The sequence below is a fragment of the Festucalex cinctus genome, chromosome 1 (assembly GCF_051991245.1).
Source record: "Festucalex cinctus isolate MCC-2025b chromosome 1, RoL_Fcin_1.0, whole genome shotgun sequence".
NCBI lineage: Eukaryota > Metazoa > Chordata > Actinopteri > Syngnathiformes > Syngnathidae > Festucalex > Festucalex cinctus.
The window spans coordinates 9,578,962-9,600,620 of record NC_135411.1 but is presented as its reverse complement, the minus strand read 5'-3'; the positions used below and the strand labels follow the sequence as shown (position 1 = coordinate 9,600,620).

Genomic DNA, 21,659 nt, shown 5'->3' with positions numbered 1-21,659 from the left:
GACTTTTTTTTTTGCGTAAATACGCCTATAGTCTCGAGCGTAAAGTCCACTTTTGTCACGAACATGTCACCTTTTGACCATGAGCCGATTGATGAAGGTGCCGCTTCATTGCGTTTGTGACCAAACTGTATTTATGGATTAAACTGCTTTACAGCTACAATTGTACAAAAGATTCAAGTATTTGTTTCCTTTCTGGCAGGCACTGTTTGCGCGTCTAAGTTTGGGTCCTCGTAAGGTTGGTGTTGCGGTCGAGCGAGAGGGAGAGAGAAAGTGACCAGCTCGACGTGCCGTTGTGGTAGCAGTTGAAGTGCGCCGTAGTTCAGATTTATTTTACGCTGTTAAGTTTCTTAAATTGTTTCTGCGCCTTCCTGACCAAGTGTGCGTCCATGTGAGGTGAGTGGCTATCACCGTTTAATGTGTGGCATTCATTATTCACAGTTTAGTACCGACGAGTGTATGTTAGCATTAGCATTAGTTGGCATTGGGTGGCCTAGAGTGTGATGTTATATCTGATTTAATATGCATATACCTTCCGATAGTTTGTAATTGGGTTTATTTCTTTCTCTTTTGTAGACACCACACCCACCTACATACATTCTTGCACAGTAAACCCTCCTCAATCCATACACAGCAGTTATTGGAACATAACCTCAGGACAATCAAACACAAGTGGACTAATAATGAGCATACTGGACTTTGTTGGATTTCTTGGAATGTTATATAATCAAATTGTTGGATAAAGTGATCACATTTGCTGCCTGCCTCCTCCTTATTCCGCCATCTTGACTTCAGTGCCTTCCAAGCATCCTGGCCAGCTCAGTGAAAAAGAAGTTTGAACCAGCACGTTAAAGTCAAGGTGCTATCGACATAGCCTCCCAAACAACAATATAACCACTTTGTAATGAAAATTATGCTTTGTAAAGGTTTCAAGATTAACATGGAAATGTTTGAAATTTGGCCGTTAAATCGAGTTCTCCCTCGCAGGATTGCGCCTAAATGAAATGAATTAAGCTATCATTCAACAGGTTTCCCCTGTAATATTATTGTGATTGCAAAGGACTATTCATTTAAATTTACTCATTGACCTGAGCAGCAATGTTCTCCCACACCACCTTCCTCTTTGGGGAGCCGCTGCGGTGTTGCACTATTTATTTATTTTATTTATTTATTTTTTTATAAAGACATGTTCAAATTCGACATATGATCACATTAAGATTTTTGGTTGAGAGAGGCAAAAAAAAACAAAAAACGCGGAAGCAGAGGGCACCGCAGCGTTTCCCGTTGCTATGGTGACTCGACGAATCGGGGCTCCATTGAGGCGGTCTTTTAAGTAGGGTAGTAACTCCAGGTGCAACTACTCAACGTCGCTATAACTCACTGGAATCAGCTGTGCCGGAACCGAAAACGTAGTTTCCTATCTGAGGGTTAATCTCACAGTCTGTTGAACCTGCTTTGTGAAATACACCTCTGGACAGGTAATCTTCTACAAGTAAACCAACAAAGTAAAGTGATTTCAGCCAAATGAACCTGATACCTCGAAGCAGCTTTTTTTTTTTTTCTTCAGGTTTTCTGAATCACACTGTTTGACATGAAAATGCAATTTAAATCCTAGTCCTGCAAAATCAAGAGGGAAGATAAATTGGCAAACCACTGCAGGAAAACGAGACCGGTGTTGTCGTTCCAATTGAAAATGTCAGACATTTTAATTGAATTAGACCAAGTCCAGCTGAGTTCAAGTTGTTTCCAAGAAAACAGAGCGCACCATGCTGCTCACATGGCTGCAGACGAACCGAATGAGCCGACGTCTTATCTCGGCAAACAGACTGCGTGCTTTTAATGAATAATTAAAAGTCGTGGAAAACATTGGGGCACGTCTGCAACAATTCTGCTGATGCCGTTGCTGCTGTGTTTGGGAAAGTTGCAAAAACATTCATTAAACAAGCACACCGATTGTGAGTTTATTACAAAATGGGATATCTCGCATTAAACTGCTGGAATTTGACTTTGCGGGAAACTGATGATGTTAGCAAGTGCAAAATGTGTGTTAATCCCAAAGTCTTTATTCCCGTTTTATCAGTCTGTACATTCTATTTTTTTTTTTGTCTGTTTGTGTTCCATATTTGTTAAACATGTCCTATCGCAGTTCTACAGTAACAGATATTCACGGTCAACATATAAAGGTTTATTTTTGTGTTGAATTATGTTTAAAAATAGTGCTTCAGTGCGATTATAGCATTTGGGAGGATTTTTTGATTTTATTATAGCCACATATTTTCCATACATTTAATGCTTGGAAAGCTTAAATTGTCTTTTAAATGCTTTTACCAACTATGGGTCTGGAATAAACGTGGAATTACTATCTACAGTAGATGTAAAATATTAATTACTAACACAAATGCAATCAAGTCATCAGTGACACCTGTGTGAGCTGTACTTTTTTTTTTTTTTTCTTTTTTTTTTTTTTTCATCTGGCTGGGTTTGTTTGTTCTCCCGCTGGCCTTTGGCTGCTCCGTGCTTGCTGCATGCCAATTTTTCAACATTTCTTTTTTTATTCTGGTGAGAAAGAATCCCACAGAGAGGGTGACCATGCTTGCATCGCCTGTTTGTGACTTTTCAAGTAAGAGAGTGAGCGAGCACCAAAAAGAAAAAAAAAAAGAATAAAAACGTGCCACAACCAATACACACAAACATAATACTAACTTTGCTTATTTTATAATTGCAGTGTGAGAAAGTATAAACCCCACCCCTCCCTCCACCCCATCAGCCATTTCATTACGATTACAGTAAGCATATTCTTGAATAACTTGCAAAAGGGGAAGGACAGTTAACACGTCTTCCTGATAGTAAAGTTGTCAAAATTAATCAATTAATCAACAACAAATCAATTATCAAATTAATGAACACAACCATTGTAATAATCAAGTAATTGTTTAGAGTTATTGTTTGACTTAAAATAATCCAAATTGTTGCGAGTGTATTTTGGGTTTGATCCTTGTGATGTTGTTGCTATGCAATTGCAGTTGCTATGGTCCTGTATTTGTCACCCTTATCGAATTGAGCATGACCCTAGCTAGTTGCGCAATGACAATTTGTTTGTACGTCAAGGTTTTGTTATTAAGGTTTCTTCGTCAAGTTCTTTCTTCAAAGCATTCTGCATCCAACTCTGCTCTCTATTGTTACTTTATAACAAAAAATACTCTTTTCAACTTGTGTCCCGTTTCGGGTTCAAATGCCGCTTATCACGTGACACAAACCCTCTGATTTCAGCAGCTCACCAGTAATTACTCTCCGATTTTGGTCATCCTACATGACAGTAGACTGATTGTCTTTGTGTTGAATTAAAATAAGATGTTTACAAACATCTGATTTTAATTTGGAAAACAATGACCAAAATGTTTGGTCAAAATGTTTGAAGTACACCATAAATCCCTCTTATGTGATATTTCTAACTGTTGTTTAACTCATTTGCTCCCAAAAACGTGTAAATACGTTTTTTTTTTAATGTTTTAAGTGTCCCAAAGACGTATTCATATGTTTTTGTTTTTTTTGTTTTTTTATGCTAGAGCATACAGAAAGCTTTGATGCAGCCTCTCAACTGCAAAGGTACGGTTGCAGAAATGATAGTTATTACACAAACGGCCAGCAGGTGGCAGCAGAGCAAAGGAGCTCAACCAGGGCCATCTAGAAAAAAAGCTAAACTACTTACAATTTTAAATAGATTTGTGAAAACAGATGAAACTTAGCTCTCTTCTAATGCGAATTGCTGCAAAACGGAAACAGAAACATAATTTTTTTTTCCTGATGAAAGAAGAGACTTTAATCTTTCTTTTGGTAGGTCCCCACGCTTTTATAGCAATTGAACACAATATTCTGTGGGCCTTGCAAAATCAGTCAAAATCCAGTAAAACAGACGGGAGCGAACGGGATTGCTTCTGTGAAAATGGCTGGGAGTGAATTAGTTAATTGTTGTTTCTTTGATCACTAAAAAAATACAAACTAAACAATAATTGGTTGCTAAAGCCTGAGCGCCAAATGTTTGCGAGTGTTGGCGAAGGTAGCGAATGTGCGCTCCCGTCAGGGTTTGTTCAATGTTCAGAAACTGTCACCTAGATTTTTAACGTTTTTTTGGTTTTTTTTTTTTTTTTGTTTTTTTCTTGAGAAGAAAAGAGACCCAGAATGTTCCGGATATGTTGTGACCTTGACGTGAAATCAACATTGTTAACTTCGCAGATATGCTCTCCCCCTCAGTGGGATACTGGCTTAAAAAGTAATCTGGGAGAAAAATGGTCACTTAATTGCAAAATAAAATTTGATCCAATTATTAATTTATTTGATGGCATATGAACGATACAGTGATTGATTCTCAAAATTTGATAGCAACAGTCCTAACTTGAACTCCTTACATCCACTTGGTCTGTTAACCTTTGCTAAGATGTTGAAATACTCATCCCACCTGCTAGCCAGAGCTAATATTCTATTTTCATTCTATTTTATTTCACATCGTAATTTAAATGGTAAATAATTTTAAAATAGTTGGATAATAATATTGAAATATTTTCCAGTCTGTCCCTTTGATCTCTATGAGTATGTCAACAATAAAACTGGAAACAAGACAAATTTGCGACACCCTTTCTTAGACAACCTGTGATGATGTCAATGAAAGCTGATAGCTGTGAGGATCCTTCAAACTGTGGTGTCGAGCTTTTTTTTTTTTTTTTTTGCTCGTGTGATCATGCAAGGACTGCAGATAAAGGTTTTACTTCCGCTCACTCTTTCTGTATGAGTGAGCAGTTATGACAGACTGGCAGACTTCAGCCATAATAGAAAATCTCACGTCCCCTTCCTCTGTGCTTTTAATTCTGTTACAGAATTCTCCAAAGAGTCCCTGTCAAAACTGCTTGAAGGATAATCAATAAAAGGTAAGGACTGCGTATTACAGTGCGCCGCCTTTTGAATTTCAAAAAGCAATTTTGCACACTGCCGTGACAAAAACAAAGAAGCCAAATACAACCAGTGTCCTTCCTCAAAGTTGAATATGGAATGAGAAACAAATGTGTACACCAAAAGTTGAATACATAACATACCTGACTGAGACTGATTTTGTAAGTCAAAACATGACATCTCTCCGCCATTTAATCATGCATTTCTCGACTTGGGTAAATCCGCAGCCAGTCGGAGGCTTGTCGCAAACACCTTTCTGGATTTCTATGCATATTTAAATGATACCTTTGGCATTATCCTAAATATATGCATCAAGAAGTGTTTACTGAATGTTTATCATGTACCCTTGGTAACATTTCCTCTGGAGATGCGTTTCTATGCACCTCCAACAGCATATTTGACAGACTGATCACAATCCACTGGAAGGTCAACCTTTAATGTTGTTCTCAGTTGAATTTGTCGTGTACATGCAAAGTCTCCTGCAGCATATTTATCAGTCCTGCAGGAGCTGATACCAGAATGCATCCATTACTATTTACTAGGGGTGTGAATTGCCTAGTACCTGACGATTCGATTCGTATCACGATTCACAGGTCACGATTCGATTCGATACCGATTAATCCCGATACGAATTTATAAGTCGATTGTTGCGATTTTTTTTCATTCAAATTTAGAAAATACTAATCAGTAAGCTTGTAGAGTGTAAGATTTATATGAAAATGTATTATTTATTTATCTGAAATTTCAGTCTTATAGAGGTTGTAATCTGTTTCATGTTTGAACAGCATTAAAATAAAATATTAAGGCTTAATGTTCCGTTCATATAACATTCTTCCATGCTCAAGGTGTGAATCCTAAAAAAAAAAAAAAAAAAAAAAATCGATTCTGCCGATTATTGAATCGATTCGAGAATCGCGCGATGTAGTATCGCGATATATCGCCGAATCGATTTTTTTTAACACCCCTACTATTTACACATGCTCCCCTTCCACATATTGAGCTAAGAGTAAACAGCAGCCCTGAAACATAACACGTTTGTTGTGCTATAGAGTCAAGAGGATATCTCACTAATATAAACGTAACATGGTCTGGGAAGAAGTCTGACATTAAGCACAAAAAGTCTTTTAAAAAAAAAAAAAAAAAAGCCTTTTAAAAACATGATAGTAGAGATTGGTGTTGGTCTCGTCGTAATCGGAAGCATTTTTTAATTGTTCTTGTCTCTGTCTCGGACAAGGCGGACTCGGCATTTGTGATCCAGGGTGGTCAAGGCCAGGCCAGTAGCAGTGAGAAACACAGAAACCTATCTTATCTGATTCTGAACTGTAGATTTCTTGTTCCTTTGTTTGTCTCTTCTATGGTGAAGTCTGTTTCTGTCATGACTGGGTTATGTTTGGGTCATGACCGTGAGGTCAAGTGTCTGTTTTGAACTGATGTAACCATCATCTGGTTTCGAATGGAGAAATGCTTTGTGATGTCCGGAGCTATGTGATTTCAAGAATCTTTAATCTCTTTACTTGGTCAACAACAACCAATCAGATAATTCCATGTCAGTCCTGTTACCCACATGTCTAGCCACAGCCAGTCAGATCAATTCACTGCCTATTTAAGCCAAACCGAGAAGTTTGTGTTTGTCGGATTATTACCTCTGTTCCTCGGTGCCTCTCCACAGCCCAAGTGGGGTTTGGCGTCTCATGATTCTCGATGCATTCTCATTGTTTCTTATCTAGTCAAGTTTGTTCTACGCTTCTCGATGTTATGCGAATAAAGACTTAAAATCTTATTTGTGTCTGCGCTTTTGGGATCAAACCTCAGAACGTAACAGTTTCTGCGAGGAGAGTCGCAGGTCCCCAAAGGCTTCAAGAATAAACTGTTCCCGTTTAGCTCCAACCGGAGGTTCTTCAGTGGGGGCATGGTTCTAAGGAGGCTTGACGCCTGGGCGTTAAGGGACTCGATTCTCTCAGAGGTTCTGGTGGCCCAAGTTTAAGAAAGACATAAAGGAATTAATTTCTGCCTCTTTTGTGCCTGCAAGATGTCATTTCAACCTCTGGCTGGTATACTACAGTACATCTGCTTCCCATTCTTTCCAACCCATGTTCTCAAATTGCCTTGCATTTCGTGACTGGTCTCTTCCCGTTCTGTGGTAATTCGTTATTCCCAACGTGGTGGACCAATTTTCCAAGATACACTTAATTGCTCTAAGTACTAAATAGCCATCCACCCCGGAGACAGCTGACCTACTTAAGAGATTTTCCGCATCCATGGCATCCTCTCTGACTTGGTCTCTGACTGGGGACCTCAATTTGCATCCCAAGTCTAGAGGGCATTTTCAAAGTGCAGGTGGAACTCTCCAGCCTTGCGGATTCCAGTTTTCATCCCCAGTCCAGTGGCCTGACAGAGCGGGTAAACCTGGACCTGGAAGGTGCGCTCTGCACGTCGGCCACTGAAACCCTTCTTACTGGACGTGAGAGGTGGGAGAACGTAATTGTTTTGCAAGTCAGAATTAAGTCTCAAGTTTTTGCCCTCAAGTCCCGATTCAAATACCAAGTGAAGACTGACAAGTCCCAAGTCAAGCCCGGAGTCAAGACTGACAAATCCTAAGTCAAGTCCGGAGTCAAGACTGGCAAGTCTCAAGTCGATTCAAAAGTCCTACACTTTGAGTTTCAAGTCCTTTCCAGTCAATTGAACAACATTGTAGATGATATTATTTCGGGTGACCATCAAAGTAGGAATCAGGGAGTGAACCCGCAGTGGACACAACAGATTACTGTGTTTGCAATGGCATGTTACCAGGGAGTTTACAGTGTCATTAACTACGCAGCTAACAATGATCATTAACCAAAAATTGACATTAGCTGAGCCTTATGTTGCTTACCGTTCGTTCTTTGTGCGACTTCAGATGTCAAACGAAGTTTGAAGTTTTTGCCTCTCCATCAGTGATTTAATATTCGACCTGCATATTTATTTTGCACACTGCAATTCGTTTTTTGTTGACCACCTCAGAGGTTTTTGTTTTTATTTTTTGTGCCGCAACAAGTGGTGTGACGATTCACAAAAGTCACAGTTCGGTTTGGCTTAAAGTACTAGGTGCATGTACCCTGTTGAGTACAGATTTGATGCCAGTATGGATCTTCTACTGTACAAACAAATGCATAGTGGTCGTTTGAATTATACATCCATCCATTTTCCATATTATCTAACCTCATTACGGTCGCGGGTCAGCTGGAACCTATGCAATTGAGTTTGGCCTTCTTTAGCCTTCAGGTTTAGCGATCCAGGATCCCATTTCACGACAAGGAACAAGTAAGGGTGGTTGTCGATTGTGCTTTGAAACACCTGAATAAGACCGCAAAACAATATGACTTTATAATGCACAAACTAAATTTATAATTTTTTAAATCCTCTCCAAAAAACAAATATGTAGTCATAAGTACTTACCGGCAATAAAGTGAACCTCAAAAACCCGTCAACATCAGCCGGAACGCAGGTTTTGAAGCCATTTCTTTCCCTCTTCGTGGCTCCTTTCGGTGGGAATGCGATAAACTTATCAGGCCCCCGACAGGCCGTACGTTTGATGGCAAAACAAGAATTAACCATCTGCTTCTCTTAATCTTCCTCCGAATGTACAAAAACCATTGAACTCCATGTAAAACACATTGCTTCTTGCCACACAAGTCTCCCATGATGCAACGCGTGAACATAAACAAAACGTCACACAGGATCCTCCTATAGAAAATTGACACTCACATCCTTATGGACAATTTAGAGCAGAGGTGTCCAAACTACGGCCCAGGGGCCATTTGCGGCCCGCCGTCCATTTTTCAGTGGCCCATGACATATGTTAAAAATGGCATTTGACTCAGTTCAAATAAAATAAAACAAAAATGTTTGGAGATTGTCAAAGTAAGAAGGGAGGGTATCGAAAAACAGGTGCCATTAAAGGTTATTTTAGTTAACTAAAACTAATGAAAAAAATAAAACTAAAATTCAAAAAACAATATTGTTACCGAAATAAAATAAAAACGAAAATGCTTTTTAAAAACCGAAAACTAACTGAAACTGCATTTTATGTTTACAAAACTAACTAAAACTAACTATAATTATAGCAAACATGTCCTTCGTTTTAGTCTTTGGTAATTAATTCAATGCATGAGCCTTTGGGGATGGTTTTAAATCTAATTTTTTTGTAGATTTAATTTAATATAAACCAGAAAAATGACGTTTGAAAGTTTGTCACACAGAAGTGACGTCATCTAGGCAATAGAAAAGCACCTTCAGATGACGTTGCGCCCATGGTGTTTTTTAAATATTGCGCACAAGTAATACACATTTAAATAATACTACTACTAATAATAATAATAATAAATAAATAATACTGAAACTAACAAATTAAATTAAAACTAAGCATTTTTTAAAGAACTAAACTAATACAAACTAACAGAACCACCCTGAAAACTAATACAATCTAACTAAAATGAAAAATTCCAAAACTATAATAACCCTACTGTCATATTACAAATAAATGGGTTTATATACTGTAGCATTTTTCTAAATACGCAAAAGCACAAATAAAATATTTGTACAATTTTTAGGACTAAACACAATTTCTCTTCACAACATTATGTGGCCCTTGCGTGCTTCTGATTTTCTGTATGTGGCCCATAAATGAAAAATGTTGGACACCCCTGATTTAGAGTCTACTAATCCACATGATATTCATTCAGTCATCTCAATGGGAAAATTTGAGACAATCAAAGCTTGACCAGCATTACCGAACGGATTGTGGTCAAACTTTTAGCATTTTTTGTGTTTTGCAGCAACTAAAACACTGAACATTAACATTGAGTTGCAGGGTGTAGAGGACATAAAACTTTTTTCTTTTTTTTTTCTATTAGCATGGTCTCTGCCAGCACAATGTTGTGCACGTGGCCTACTTTTTGTCACGAAGGGCAGATTTCCTCTAGCTCCAAGTGTTAATATGATAATGCCTCTGCGTCTGTCATTCATTCCCCTTGAACTGAGAGCCACGCTTTATCCAAGGCCGTATTATACCCACTATACTGCTTTTTCACAAAGGACCCACACTGCCGCAGCGTAGAATAACAGTGGAGAATTACAGGCTTCGCTCTTCTCCTGTGTAACAACTTTATTTGGCTTTCTATGAAGCGCCCTGCCTGGTTTTCAAACAATGGTTACATCAGATGGATACAATTGAGCCAAATGAATGGAAAAGGGAACAATCCAGTCTATCTCAGCAAAGGTGAAGCAGAAACATTTGAGAGGCTCTAACCTACCATTTATCAACTCTAACAAGCCGTCATATCATTTTTACAAGATACAATATGAACCTAATACAATTTTGTGAAAGAGAATGGAAAAAAAATAATTTTTTTTTGAAAATCATGTCACTTTAAAATGATTCTTGAATGGATAGAGGATAATACATGGAATAAAATAGCCTTTGCAAATTTATAGCTGAAAATGCTCCATTGATTACTTTAGTAGTAACAGACACAATGTAGCAAAACATTCTTATTCTTATTAAAAGTAGATTATTAACCAAGGAACTGTGTAGAGTCTCATTGGTTTGCTCCATAATCCAAACTTCACATATGTTCCAAATTGATATGCCAAAACTTTTCAGCGGAATGACACTCAGAGGGGTACAGTACTTGAATGTTCCTCCGGTCGCTACCATTTGCATTATAGCCTCAGGTACCGAGACACTTAGGGTTCCATTTTTGTGACCGCAGTAAATCTGGCATGTCTTAAATCGGCATGGAGGTTTGTGGGATTCCCAATCCCCTTGCTTGCGTGCCAGCCAGTGGGATGATTTATCCTTATTATTATTATTATTATTATTATGAAGAAAAGGAAGAAGAAGAAGAAGAAGGCACGAACAAAATTGACCTTATTTTAGGTTGAAATTCCGATAACCAATTTGTTATGTAACTGAAAAAATATATATAATCAATAGAATAACTGGTTAGTAATAGTATAACTTAATAATGTTTACAAATAACAGATGGAAAGAAGAGTAGTATTGATTTGTGGGGACAAAATGTTTAACTATATTTGGATATATGCGGATTTCTGCCTGAGAGCGACAATATGTAACTAAATCTTGTTGTTGAGTTTTAGTCAAGCTCACACAAACTGCGACCAAGTCCTTGCCAGAGTCAAAGAGTATGTTTACATAACATCAATATCACAGTTAAGGTTGGAATTCCGGTTTCTGAAATATTTGTAATAATTCGTTTACATACATGAGTAGACAGAGTTACTCATGCAGAAATGGTAATGTGATCGATCTCATCGGAACTGTGATGCACAGACCGGAGCATATTCGAGTTTTTGTGCATGTTATGTGGCTTTTCAAAACTCAAATATTAGCAATAATCGGGTTTTGAAAGGGTTATTGACTGCATGTAAATGTTTATGTTACCGTATGGAGGGTTGAGGACTCAGGTGTGGGAAGCAAGACGTGGAGGCACAGAGGGGCAGTTAAAAAGGAAAAAAAAATACAAAATTAATTCAACAAAAAAAAAAAAATCTGGCTAACAAACAAATATATTTAAAAAAAAAAAACAGCAAGACAAAAAACATAGGGTAACTTCGAGGCAAAAGCAGGCAGCATGACGGGAGGAAACCACAATGAATCGACACAGACAGAGGGGGTACAAGAGACTAAATACACACACACTAATTGACACACTGAGACACAGCTGAGCAAGACACAAGTGGCAGGCACGAGGAAGTCAGGTAAACACAGGTGGGCAGGACAATGCTTAACGAGACGATGAGAGACACACAAAGAAAGCAGAACATAACAGATCATAACAGCAACTTAAAGGTACATGACAAACTCAAACAGAACCCTGACAAAAGCAAAAAAATAAAAAATAATAAAAAACAAACCAAAACCCAAACCATGACAGTTTATGAGTTATTTTCCAATTTCTGTTACATATGCTTGAACTACGATGAACACGTAGATGTACAGGTAATACTGAACTTACAAACACAATGTGTTGTTCCAAGAGGGTGCTTGTAAATTGAATTGTTTTGTAAGATGAGACATGTTCAATTTTGTTTTATAATTAATTCCCGAGTCGGACACAATATTGAATTACAATAGAAAGCATGCTGAGACCAGACTTGGATTGCACAAAAGTGGATATTGAGAGACAAAGAGAGCAAATATTTTGTCATTTTGTTGGATGGCTATATAGTAACATGCACATGATGAACAGTAAAGTAACACATACTGTGCATAAAGTAGCAGCGTGTCAGTATGTGGGCTGCCCCATGCTGCGCGTTGTGAAACATATCATCACCTGTGTTACATAAGTGATTTGAAACACAACCACCCCTTGCTCCGCCGTTCACCCGGAGCTCCTCAATGTCTGCATGCCCCCGCAATAAAAAAAAGCCTCTCCCCCAAGACTTTCTCAAAGTGACTGTCATAGCCTAACCACGTAGGCCATGATAATGTTGCCCATTTTCATAGAGGGAAGCGAGGAGGTACTTGGCTTTTTCAATAAAACTCCGCTGATGTGTTTTGTAATGCATTGGTTATACTTCACCATAAAAAACAAAAAAAAAAGAAGAAAAAAACAAAAAACACATTCTGCTCCTTCAGCAGGCCAGAGCACTTCTCCCTAAATTGCCTTTTCTCCAACCGCCATTCGTTATGCTTTCCACTCCACTGCGCAGATATCATTTATTTATTTCATGAAACAAAACCCCCAGTTCCAACATAACAACCTCACTGCCGACTGACCTACAAACTGACACTTGGAAAAATTGACCTATAGGCAGCAGCAGGATACAAAGGTGGATCGATGACAAATGATAAGATGGTTATTACCGAGCTAGATAATTTAAATAATTGGAGCAGAAATTGACAGATCATGGCGAGTTGTAAGATATTAACACCCAGCCTTCACAGAAAGGTGGTGGAAGAAAAAAAAAAAAAAATGGAGTGGTCTCGAGTTAGTGATTCCCCATTACGTGAAAGTCAATTTTGCCTCCTGCCTCTCTTTTATCTGCTACAATTATGGAGACTGTGTTTGTCTGGTGGCAGGGAAATAGGCTCGCTTTGTTTAGACTGGTGTCAGCTATAATGAAAAAGCACCATCAACTCCGAATGGCGGCTATATGCAGTGACTGTCTTGAAGCTGGCCAGATAATAACTATTGATTGCTATTTAGAGACAAGGAAAAAAGTAGTAGATGAAAGACGAAAGTACAGCAGACAAGCCGAGTGAGTATCGGGGTCATACGTGAATTATTTTCACCGTTTCAATCATTTGATACACACTGATACCTTGAGATACGAATTGAATTAATTCCGTGGAACTCAACACATTCACATCTCAAATGATTTTTCCTCATTGAAATTAATAGAAGTACTACCGTATTTTCCGCACTATAAGGCGCACCTAAAAGCCTTCAATTTTTTCAAAAGCTGACCATGCGCCTTATAATCCAGTGCGCCTTATATATGGATCAATATTGCGCCGCAACAGGTCTCGCTGTCAAGACGGTATCGGTGACCCTGCACGATCGGTGACGCGCATGCGCAGAAGATCCCGCCATCTTGGTTCACTAGCTAATACTAATACTTTACCTCAGAGAAAATAATAAAACAGCTGTTTATTCAATTTGGGAGTGAATGGAGTTGTCAGAATGTTGGTTTGTAATCGATTAATAGTTTGACTGACCTATCTGACAGTTTTGTTCCCTTTAGCGCAGCACCATCTAATGGATGCGTAACGTAACCCCAGCCTCTACTGTAGCGCCTTATATATGGAAAAAGTTATAAAATATGTCATTCATTGAAGGTGCGCCTTATAATGCGGTGCGCCTTATAAGTGCGGAAAATACGGTAATTTGTTCCATCCAAACCAAAGAACAACGCGATTTGTAATGTTTTTACTAGGGTGTCAAAATTAGTGCCTTAATTCTGAGTTAGATTAACGTACCTTTAACGACACTAACTTTTTTTAAAAGTGTGATTAATGACCGACCCTTACTTGGAAAGCATGTACTGGGGAAATTCCAGTCACAACGCAGCAGACACGTCCATGTAAAAACAAAAAAAATAACAGTAATAAATTTCAGAATAATGCATATATTTGTAAAGACTGGAGACAGAGTTGAAATTGTATTTTACAATTTCAAAATGTGCAGAATTTCACAAGTTACTTCATGTTAAACATTAGGTCGCTCTTCATATGAAAAGAAAAATGCACTGAGCTGTCACCAATGTCTTACAAGTGCAATTATGCCATCTAGGGGCAGAAAATGACCTCAACACAAATCAATATCACACTCGTTTTTTTGCAGTGCATCTTTTTAAATTCTCACACTATTTTATGGATTATTATGAAATGACTGTATCAATGCCGCCATATTTCTACTAGTTTAACATTTTTTCCACTTTTGTGTTCACGTGAGTATGAAAACTTGGAAAAAAATTATTGTACAGTTTATTGTACATTTAGAACAGATATGTAATTTGCGATTAATCGTGAGTTAACTTTTGAAGTCGTGCAATTAATTACTATTAAAAATGTTACATTTATTTACATTTAATTTAAAAAAATATATACATTGTGTGAGTGATTTGGCCATCACGGGGCTTTATGATAGCGAGAGAGATGTGAACAAAGAAGAATTTCACAACTACTGTAAGAGACTCAGTAAACTGTCATAAAATAGTCTTTTTCGCAGAGGATAAAGAATACATGTCTGTGAGTGTTCAAATATCAATTGCGTGTTATACTGTAACACCAACACAGAGCTGTCTAGAGCATTTTGCATTGTTTGTTAGCATAATTTCAAACTACAGTATGTGGTTATTTTAACTCTGTTTTTCTGCTTAGACTTTGCCTATTGTGAATATTTTTTGGAATCTAACACCAACAATAAACGGAACGTATTACCTTAGGCTTCTGGCGGTAGCGTGTTCGTAAAATTTTGGTCATTGGCAGAGTAATGATACATTCTTGACTTTTTTTAGCGACTTGATTTGGTGATTGATTGAATATTATTTTGTTGTGGTGTTATATATTGATGTTGATGTACAATATATGAGATTATCATATGTAATAATTTTGAATATAGGTGGCTTTGGACCATGAATGCTGAAGCACGTGTTTAAAATGGCTTCTCCGAGCACCAAATCCTGCAGATTACATTTAAGCAGCATGTGTTCTACCTGACTATTTATGAAATCCACTTTGAGCTTTTGTTTTAGATGTAAATCACACAGAAACGATAGTAGGAATCAAATGAGCTGCTGATCTAACATGCCAACAATGCATGTTAAACTTACGCTATTTACATAAATCCTATTTACATACCATGGGAGATTTTCAGGTAGGTTTGTTAACACGCATCTTCTTTTGTCCATAAGGTTTTACCGTTTACAATGGGTAAAGTGTACATATATACCCAATCAAAATTTAATTCAGAGGAAGATATTGTTTTGTTATATCTAATCTAGAATGTGCATTTAGTTTTAACCTAGAATGTTCCAAATAGCTGCCAAATTCAGTATTTTAAATGACGTTCAGTATGTATCTTAACGATTTGCTGGAATTAGGCTATCTACATATGCACACTAACACCACGTTCTGATTCGGCAGAAGAAATAATGTTACGTGTGGCCAGCCAGCTGCACTGATCACGACAGGCATAAGACGTGTTTTAAGAATTGATCGCTATCTGCAGCAGACATGTTAAACTCTGTATCACTATTACCCCAGAGAAAGAGATTTAACAAATGCTCACTCACCTCTCTCGCTCTCTCTCTCTCTGGCAGTCCTTGTGATGTTGGACTGAAGAACCTTTGCCGCCAAAGGCAATGGCTAAGTGTGAGTATATCGGAGGGTTGATCAGAGATTGTCAGCATTGAGCCTTCAATTCAACAAATGCTCCCACCACTATAAGCCAAAAATAAACCCGAGAAAGAAGAGCTTTCTTACCCACCTGGGCAGAGATGATCCTCCACCTGCTATACTGATTTTCAATCTCAGACAGCTCAACTCCTTCACTAACTTCAGCTGGAAAAATCCAGACTAAAGCCGTCCATTCACAGTACGATTTGAGATGTGTTACTTTTACTTTGCAAGCGTAAAATCACCTGCAAAGAAAGTCAAAGCTAACGGCTGAAGTACTCGCACGATACGGACTGTCGGAGAGAAACAAACTTGATGGCTCACACTGTGTTTGAGTCATTTTACTTATGTCCTGCAGGTGTTGGGAGTGCACATTTCAAACTGATGCCAACTGATACATCTATCCACTTATCCATTTTCTATACTGCTTGTACATTTTAGGGTTTTGGCTGGGCAGCTGAAGTCTATCACAGTTGACACTAAACCGTGGATAGGTCCAGAGTCAAGCACAGGGAACATATAGAGAGCACCATAATGCTTCATGAGAGATTGTGGCAACAATTGCACCCGTTTGTATGAATTATTTCTATTTCCATAGGCTGAAAATCATTTTAAAAGTAGGTTGACCAGTGCCCCAATCTTAGGCAAGGCAAGTTTATTTGTATAGCACATTTCATACACAAGGCAACTCAATGTGCTATACACAAGGAAAGACAACACCTATAAGCCTTAACAAACACTGTAGTTAACAAGACTAGAAAATAAAAGTAGGTTACAACATTTACAAAACAAACATACATTGACAATGTTAAAACATTACACAGCAAACTTTAACATAGAGATTCTACTGTAACGGAAAGGTGATTTCCAAATGGATATCTTCCATCCATCCATTTTCTTGACCGCTTATTCCTCACAAGGGTCGCGGGGGCTGCTGGCGCCTATCTCAGCTGGCTCTGGGCAGTAGGCGGGGGACACCCTGGACTGGTTGCCAACCAATCGCAGAATGGATATCTTGTTACAAGTCATTAGTAGAGATGAGAGTTGCTAAGAATTTAGCGATTCCAATTTCATTATCGATACTGCCTATTGAGTCGATTACATAGGCCCGTATCCCACTGAGGGGGGGAATGTTTTTGCGAGTGATTCTGAAGGTAGTGAATGTTGATTTCTCGTTAGTTCGTTCAAGTTTGCAAACGTTCGCCATGGTTTGTCATGTCGCAAGGAAATTTTGAACATGATTTAAACATGTTTATTTCCTTGTGACAAGAAAAAAAATGTAGGCGAAAATCTGGCAAGCGTCTAGCCAACATTTGGCAAATGTTTGTGACCTTGAACAAAACCTGACGAACCCTAACGAGGAGTATATATTTGCTCCCTTCGCAAACACTCAGAAACGCTCACCCCCTCAATGGGATAGATATATTTATCATGAAATGATAGGCTAATACCAAAGATGCGTCTGCTTAGTGCTGACAAAATATGGACAGCAATTTATATTCCGATAATGATGGTTGCAATAATGTAACATTTGGATGAAGTATGAGTTGATTGGTCAAGCCTGGAGTTTTAGGCAAAAGGATAACATACTAGAACACGACTGTTGTTGTGTTACTTATTTAACTGCGACAAGGTTGACGCAATTCTCCACAAAATAAAATAATGATATAAACAATATAAGGTTATATCATACCATAATGCTAACCTGGCAATAGCCAGATGGATATTACATTTCCATCTGGTACCCCTCCAGTAATTTCATCAGGAAAAGGTGGGACATTCTGTACAATAATTTGACCTGATTGGACGATGCGACATTCTACACGTTTGTTTTAACCAATCACGGCCACAGGTGAAAATCTCATCTCCATTCATGTCGAAAGGGGGAAAAGCACGAACATCTTACCAGCTAGAAATGCACAAAGCGCCTCTCGCTGCTCAACATTCAACAAAGAAACGGTGAGTCAATCTGCGAGAACAGAATTGTAGCGTCCATTCGTCCATGTTAGATTTGTTTGTTAGCTCCGGCGTCGGCGCTGGCTTCCTGGTTTCGTCACAGTTGCATATCCCGCCCCCAAACACAATGTCGCTCTGTGATTGGTCCGAACCACCGGTGGTTCGGGAATGGCGGTTAGAAGCGGGAGCAGTACAAGATGTATTCTCCGGAGTTTGTGAACTCACAAATACCGCGAGAATTCATCTTGCGAGAGCAAGGTTACCATAACGCCATAATGCCGATCAAACACAACAAAAGTAGGCCACCTATCGAGTCAGCTTACAGATCAACAGGGGTGGAATAGTTCTTGATGTACTCTTTGAAGTATTTTCCATAGAAGAATGTGTTTTTTTTTTTTTTTACCATTCCTTTGTGTGCTTTAGTGCTCCTGTGGTCGATTCTGAGGACATACTTGACAAAAATGAACCAAACTGACAGCTATTGCGGCCACAATCTGACTCAAAGATACTCCTTCCTTTCAAAGTTGGCCTCTTCTTCACTCTGGAACCCGTGCAAGGAAATTGGCCGCTTGATCCAGACGCAGGATGGGGACCCAGCAGGAGTAGAACTAGTTGGCAGGAATGAAAAGTGTCAGCACAGAGGCAGCCGCAGGGTCGACAATTCCTGCAGCTAACACAGCCCTCACGTTGCACGCGCAATATGTACATTTATCGATGGGGGCTCGGTTTCCATGTATTAATTGCGTAACGTGCAAATCCCAATCAGTAGCACGGGCCCACAAGGCAAGATCATTCAGGTTACTTTTGTTGTCAAGACATGTTGTGAAAGAACTGAAGGTGATTAATTCAAACAAAACAAAAGGGTCGGGTTTATGAAGGGCCAGCTCCGTTGTCTTGTAGAGGGAATAAAATTGAACATGTACATCTCTCTGGCAGGAAAAGAGCTTGGGTTTCATCATGATTCAATGAAGAGATAGTCAACTCGGCAGTAGTAAATGACCACCTTTAATTAATTGTCCAAAGTCCATAAGATAATTCTGTATGTATCACCCTATTTCAGCTGCCTATTTCTTCTTTCCAACTGTGCCTTACATTGCAGTTGGCTATAAGACCACAGGCAGATTGTGTGATCCATACAATTTTGATGAAAATCAGTGGGGTGCGGGCCACAGTGTTTAGCTCTCAACCAGCATACCATCAGGAGAGTGAAGAAAACATAGAAGGAATAAGGGAAGGAGGAATCTATGTGATGTTTTATTCAAGGTTGTGCAACAGCAAAGATGCAGAATTTTTAACAAGATCCTCTATTTAGGGGAAGAACATTTTGGCTAAGCATGACAAAAAAAGACCAAGGAGTGAGAAAGTTCAGAGAGCTTGCGGATGATCAGACCTTCAGTAATGAACCATGAGCACAGCCAATGGCGCATTAAAGGAAGTGAGTGTCTTCAAACAATGGCACACCAGATGAGACAAGCTCGAGAGTCATGTTGCTGCTCCCAAACAGAGCCAGTGCCAGAGCCGGTGAGCAGGAGTGAGTTAGCATTCAAGTAGATGGATCATGACAGCACCCTTGTTTTTGTTCAACAATGTCGGTCGGCAGAGACGTTGTCGGATTGAGTTGTCGTATCGTGGATGTAGCTCAACATTACGTCGCTGAGGTCATGTTGTCCTTCTGTACTTAGCAGAGTTGAGATAGAACTACTCGTGACTCTGCTGGATGCAATCAACCAGTGACCTTCAGTTTGCCTCATTTAGTTCAAGACGAGATTAATCAACAATCAATTTTACCCCCTTTGTTAAAGCAGAAGTCAACCCAAAATATTTTTTTTGACAATAATGTGTTCTATGCAGTTCATCTCTGTGTGCCCTGCGATTGGCTGGCAACCAGTTCAGGGTGTGTACCCCGCCTACTGCCCATAGCCAGCTGGGATAGGCTCCGCCACAGCAGAAGGGGACAATGGCTGACTTTTTCGAACCTCTGCTGTGGTGTGCAAAAGAGCTGTCTTATTTAACTCATTTGCTCCCAATAACGTGTAAATACGTTTTTTTCATGTTCTAAGTGTCCCAAAGACGTATTTATACGTTTTTTTTGTTTTTTTTTATGCTAGAGTAGAGTAGTAGTAGTAGTAGTAGTAGTAGTAGAGTAGAGAAGGCTTTGATACAGCCTCTCAACTGCAAAGAACGGTTGCAGAAATGGTAGTTATTACACAAACGGCCAGCGGGTGGCAGCAGAGCAAAGGAGATCAACCAAAGCAATCTAGAAAAAAAGCTCAATTACTTACAATTTTGAATAGATTTGTGAAAACTGATGAAACTTTGCTGTCTTCTAATGCTAATTGCTGCAAAACGGAAACAGATAGAAACATACTTTTTTTTCCTGATGAAAGAAGAGACTTTAATCTTTCTTTTGATAGGTTCCATGCTTTTATAGCAATAGAACACAATATTCTGTGGGCCTTGCAAAATCAGTCAAAATCCAGTAAAACAGCCGGGAGCGAACGGGACTGTTTCTGTGAAAATGGCTGGGAGTGAGTTAAAGGGATCGGCCTATCACCGATCTTCCAAAATGAAGTTACTCGTTGGCGATCTGGGACCCAGCTGAGCGATCAGGACACCCGTACAAACAAGGGACTAAACAGCAAAATTCACAACAAGTCCAGGAAATGGTCAATAAATTGACCATTAAGTGACCACTGAGCTTAGAGTGTCACAGCATGCCATTAGCAGGTTGCAACAGAGGTGCAGAGAGACTGAAGAATCACAGAAAGGCATAAAAGTGTATGTCTTTGTAAATAAACTTAAAAAACAAAAGAACACCTGTTGCTGTTCAGCTCATTGTCAGAGAACAAGTTGTCCAAAAAGAACAGAAACATTGAAGGTCAGATTGGGTACCCTTTAAAAAGTTATTGTGCACTTTAGATTCATGCAGAAATTTCATCTCAAAGTCGACGATTCCCAACTTTTTGTCAGGAGTGAATAGGGATGTAATGATAACAGCAATATCGTGATATTGTGATATTAAAACTGCCACAATATATCGTTGTTGTCATTTCAAGACATCTGTTGAAAAAGTCGCGTTGATTTCATTCTAGTGCCCTCTGGTGGCTAGTTTTTTTTAGTGCAGGTTAATTTTCACAAGGCATGTTTTGGCCCTTCTTTGTTTAAAATCCACACTAATGGTCAGGTGAAGGAGAACATAATATGCTTGTGAACTGAGACAATATGTGGAGGAACACAATGTGTGCATGCATTAGCAAGTAAGTGCCTCAATATATATAATTGTTTATATATTATTTATATATAATATTGATAATATTTTTATATTTTTTACTGCTGTAATGTACAAAAGTACAATATTATGTGTATTTTTTTGTATGTGCGCATTTTAATTTTTTATTATTATTTTTTTTACAATATTGTGGCCTTTTTTTTTGTTTTGTGTCGCTAACCTCCCCACAATATCGTGATAATTATTGCACCGTGACCTTCGTATCGTGATAATATCATATTGTGATGTTTGGATATCCTTAGTAGTGAATTTTGTCGAGATACAGTCCTACTTTAACCTGGCAATATCTAGTTACCCCTCCACAGTAATTTCGTCGGGAAAAGGCGGGACAATTCAAGCTGATTGGACGATGCGACATTCTACACGTTTGTTTTAACCAATCACGGCCACGGGTGAACATTTCGTGTTCGTTCTTGTCAAAGGGGGGCAAAGCACGAACATTTCACCAGCTAGAAATGCACAAAGAGCCTCTCGCTGTTCAACATTCAACAAGGAAACGGTGAGTAAATCTGCGTTGAATTAATTGTAGCGTCCATTCGTCCATGTTGGCTTTGTTTGTAAGCCCCTGCG

The 21,659-nt window shown here is 38.8% G+C and overlaps 1 long non-coding RNA gene across 4 annotated transcripts in view; it reads left to right on the top strand.

Moving 5' to 3' along the window:
* Positions 1 to 258: 258 nt before the first annotated feature.
* The window catches only part of LOC144014843 (uncharacterized), a 35,554-nt gene continuing 14,153 nt past the window's right edge, over positions 259 to 21,659 (top strand). The window contains exons 1-4 of one of the 4 annotated variants that reach the window (XR_013282600.1): positions 259 to 393; positions 4,869 to 4,919; positions 15,769 to 15,820; positions 18,224 to 19,931. This is a non-coding gene — a long non-coding RNA (uncharacterized LOC144014843). Of the gene's footprint in view, positions 394 to 4,868; positions 4,920 to 6,175; positions 6,910 to 15,768; positions 16,242 to 18,223; positions 19,932 to 21,659 lie in introns of those variants that run through there. The other 3 variants (XR_013282598.1, XR_013282595.1, XR_013282603.1) reach the window with 3 other exon arrangements.